The sequence below is a fragment of the Scyliorhinus torazame genome, chromosome 19 (assembly GCF_047496885.1).
Source record: "Scyliorhinus torazame isolate Kashiwa2021f chromosome 19, sScyTor2.1, whole genome shotgun sequence".
NCBI classification, from domain to species: Eukaryota; Metazoa; Chordata; class Chondrichthyes; order Carcharhiniformes; family Scyliorhinidae; genus Scyliorhinus; species Scyliorhinus torazame.
In genome coordinates, this window is record NC_092725.1 from 19106165 (window position 1) to 19110826 (window position 4662).

The window sequence follows — 4662 nt, forward strand, 5'->3', positions numbered from 1 at the left end:
ATGAAATGAAATGAAAATCGCTTATTGTCACATGTAGGCTTCAAATGTAGTTACTGTGAAAAGCCCCTAGTCGCCACATTCCGGCGCCTGTCCGGGGAGGCTGGTACAGGAATAGAACCGTGCTGCTGGCCTGCTTTAAAAGCCAGCGATTTAGCCCAGTGTGCTAAACCAGTCGCCCCATTCCGGCGCCTGCTCGGGTCCACAGAGGGAGAATTCAGAATGTCCAATTCACCCAACAAGCCCGTCTTTCGGGACTTGTGGGAGGAAACCGGAGCGAAACCCACTCCGGCACGGGGAGAACGTGCAGACTCTGCACAGACAGTGACCCAAGCCGGGAATCGAACCCGGGACCCAGGAGCTGTGAGGCAGCAGTGCTAACCACTGGGCTACCGCGCTGCCCAGATGCAGCAATATCGAAAACAGAATAACTACGTCAACCTTACAACTGTAACAAGAGAGACAGGGAGCAGGGAGAGAGAGACAGAGGGATAGGGTGTGAGAAATGGAGAGATTGCAAAAATGAGACAGAGAGGGGGGAGGGGAAGGTAAAATAAGTTGTGCTTTTACATATCCCCCATAAACATTGCCCCCATAACACCGGGGAGAGCTCCCCCGACTCTTCACCCAATCGTGGCCGAGGGACCAGGTGATACAGGTTTGACATCATTGACAAAAGAGGCGCCATTGGCTAAATGGTCTGTTGTATGATTCTTATATGAAACAGCAAAACATTTTTGCAAAACCTTTCCAGCTCAGTTATTATTCAGACTTATCCCTCCATTTATTAATGAGAAACCGATTTGATTCCAGTTAATGTCGAACACGTCCATTCGACCTGTCCAAGGTGGAGCCTACCCGCGTCGTGTGTGTGTGATTATTAACCATAGCAGGCTCGACGTGTTGATATAAAGGGCTCCTGTGCCCCAGCTATCTCACTGTGACCGGGAGGAGATCAGTGGAGAACGATGAAAGGACTGTTTTTGCTGCTGGGGTTGCTGGTGCTGATACAGCCCAGAGCTGTCAATGGATACGTTGGTGATTCAGACCCGTCAAGTTCGTATCTCTTTCAGTATACAATGTAGAAAAATTCAGATGGGCATGAGGTTGTGCCCAAGGTGGGGCCAGCTCTCAGCGCGTGTGTATGTGCATGAGTAACTACAGAAAGCTTGCGCGATTCATGTAAAAACATATGTGCTCGCAGTCCTGGTGCCCATATCCCTCAGTTAGAACCCTCCTGGATCACTGTGTACTGTCCTGGCTTCAATACCATGGGTTTCACAACACTGGGATCACTGTGCACAGTTCTGGTCTCCATATCACTCGTTTAGTCCACACTGGGAGCACTGTGCACAGTTCTGGTCTCCATATCCCTCAGTTAGATCACACTGGGAGCACTGAGCACAGTTTTGGTCTCCATATCCCTTGGTTAGACCACACTGGGAGCTACTGTGCATAGTGCTGGTCACCATATCCCTTGGTTAGACCACACCGGGAGCACTGTGCACTGTTGGGGCTGGATTCTCTGCTTCCCGACGGCGAAATCGCGTTCAGTGATGGGGCAGAGAATCCGTTTTGGTGCCGAAATCGGAAGCAGCGGCGGTTTTTAACTTGCCCCCCCCCCCCCCGAAAGTTGGCGTACTCCAGTGCCGAGTATTCACGCCTCAGGCCATTGCCTGACCGGCCGAATTCCCGTCGGCGTGGGACTCCTGTGGTCTCACCGTCCAGGATCCTTGCATGGCGGATGCAGACTCAGTCTGGGACCACCACAGTTGGGGGAGGGCCGATCGGCGGGTCATGGCAGCTTCATTTGGGGCTGGGGGCATTATGGGCGGGCGATCTGGGGCGCGGGAGAAGCCGATGCGGGGTACTATTTTCCTGGTCCATGCCTCTGACCCGGAAGTGCGGGGGGGGGTGGGTACCGGCAGCTCGAGCTGCGAGCTCTACAGCAGCTGCCTTATAGCCCCCAGCAAAACGGGGGATCTGTGGCCTTTTGATGCCAGTTTTTCTGGCGTATAGTTTTCACAACAAGGGGGGGGGGGGGAATGGACAATCCAGCCCGAGAGTGTCCGTATCGCTAGGTTCGTCCACACTTGGGGCACGGTGTGCAGTTCTCGTCTCCACGTCCCTCAGTTAGTCTACACTTGGGGCATAGCCCGGAACGCAGTTGGGTGCACGGCTGGCATTCTCCAAAATCCCGGCCAAGTGTTGACGCCAGCATCAAAACCAGCGCGAACGACGTCGGCGTCAACGGGCCTCCAGGCCCAGTCATTCTCCCCTTCCTCGGGGGACGTAGAACGGAGCCGGAGTGCTGTCTGCTGCTCTGGCACCGAAAGACTGCGCGCCACGTCCCGGCGCGGGGCCGCACGTCACGGCCGATTCAGTTCCAGCCCGCGGGCAACATGACAGAGCCCTACGGGGGCTTGGCGCAGAGGAACATAGGGGGCCTGCGATATAGGTTGCCGCTGGTCGCTGTGGTGCAGCCCCCCCCCCCCCCCCCCCCCGAGTCGGCTCTCCCTGCACCCCCACCTGGATGGCCCCCGCAGCCAGAATGCCGAGGTCCCGCCAGGCAGGACCATATGTAAATGTCACCGGCGGTACTCGGCTGGCACTTTGCCCGCTTTCCACGGCCCCTGACCGGCGACTGCGCCGGCGCGATTGCGGCGATTCTCCGGGCGCCGGCCCGGGGTCAGAGAATCTTGGCCCATGGGCTTCTGAAAGGATGACATCAATGATTTTTTTCCATTCTACTTCCCAGATCCTATAATCTGCTTCGCCGTTGGAGGAACCTGCCGAATGGAACCCTGTCACAAAATGGAGTACAGGTTGCCGAATCCTTGTCGCTTTTATATGAAGTGCTGCGGATCTGAGACACATCTCGAGAAATAATGTGACCCACTGTGGTATCCAGCGATTACTCTCAATTATACTCACGGTAATCTCTGTTATTCAGGCTAAGTTGCCGTCTGTAGATCCAATTACCCCTGACCCCCTGCTTTATGAATCATGTGAATAAAACTGGCTTCATCATTCACCACCTCTTGTCCGCTTCTGACTTCTCACACAGATCGGGATGTTAGTCTATCAACGGTCATGGAGTTAGAGAGAGAGAGGGTTTGAGAGAGCAGAAGAGTAAGAGAGTGGGACGAACTAGAGGAAGGGGACTACGAGAGGGAGTGTGAGTGCGAGATGGAGAGAAGGGAAAACTAACGAGAGGTGGAGTGACAGAGAGAAAGCGAGACTTCGAGAAAGGGGGGGAGAGAGAGAATGGGCTAAATAGGGAAAGATGAGAGAATAGAGTGAGGGACAATTAGGGAGAGGGACAGTCGCCCAGAGAGAGATAGTGAGGGAGGGAGAGTTAGAGAGAGTGGGACAGTAGGAGAGGGTGTGTTAGTGAGAGGGGGAGACATAGATTGAGGGGGAGAGTAAGCGAGAGACAGTTAGAGATGAGGAGTGATAGAGGGAGGGTTAGACAGAGTGGTAAATTAGAGAGAGAAGGAGAGTTGGAGAGAGTGAAAGAGGGGGAGAATTGGAGGAAGAGTTAGAGAGGGGGAAAGTTGGAGAAATCAGATGAAAACAATAATTGCTTATTGTCACAAGTAGGCTTCAATGAAGTTACTGTGTAAAGCCCCTAGTCACCACATTCCGGCGCCTGTTCGGGGAGGCTGTTACGGGAATTGAACCGTGCTGCTGGCCTGCCTTGGTCTGCTTTCAAAGCCAGCGATTTAGCCCTGTGCTAAACAGCCCCTGAGGCAGTATAAGGGAGAGGGGGAGAGTTAGAGAGAGAGGGTAAATTAGGCAGAGGGGAAGCGTAGAGAGAGGGGAGAGTTAGAGAGAGGGAGAGAGTCAGAGAGAGCGGAGAGTCAGAGAGAGAGAGGGAGTGCTAGAGAGATGAGGACATTTAGAGAGAGCGGGGGAGATTGGCAGCTAAACCTTCCAGGATTTAGATGTTTCAGGAGGGATAGAGGGGGTTGCACGATTGGTTAAGGAGAATATCACAGCTGTATTTCAGGAGGACACCTCAGAGGGATCATGCAGCAGGGCAATATGGGTAGAGTTCAGGAATAGGAAGGGTGCAGTCACAATGTTGGGGGTTTACCAGAGGCCTCCCAACAGCCGGCGGGAGATAGAGGAGCAGATATGTCGATGAATTTTAGAAAGGTAAAAGCAACAGGGTTGTTGTGGTGGGGTGGTTTTAACTTCTCCTATATTGACTGGGACTCACAGGTCCTCGGGGTGTGGATGGGGCAGAGTTTGGAAGGAGCATCCAGGAGAGCTTCTTCAAACAATATGTGGATAGTCCAACTAGGGAAGGGGCCGTACTGGACCTGGTATTGGGGAATGATCCCGGCCATGTGGTCGAAGTCTCAGTCGGGGAGCATTTCGGGAACAGTGACCATAATTCAGTAAGTTTTAAGGTATTATTGGATAAAGGTAAGAGTAGTCCTCAGGTAAAGGTGCTAAATTGGGGAATACTAATTACAACAGTATTAGGCCAGAACTGAATAATCTAGATTGGGGGCAGATGTTTGAGGGTAAATCAACATCTGGCATGTGGGAGGCTTTCAAATGCCAGTTGATAGGAATTCAGGACCGGCATATTCCTGTGACGAAGATGGATAAGTACGGCAAGTTTCAGGAATCTTGGATAACGGGGGGTATTGT

General features: G+C 53.0%; 1 long non-coding RNA gene across 1 annotated transcript; it reads left to right on the forward strand.

Annotated features, from left to right (window-relative positions):
- The first annotated feature begins 894 nt into the window (after window positions 1-894).
- On the forward strand, window positions 895-3031 carry LOC140395869 (uncharacterized). Its single transcript, XR_011936346.1, has 2 exons — window positions 895-1053; window positions 2756-3031. It is a non-coding gene; the product is annotated as an uncharacterized lncRNA (long non-coding RNA).
- The last annotated feature ends 1631 nt before the right edge of the window (window positions 3032-4662 follow it).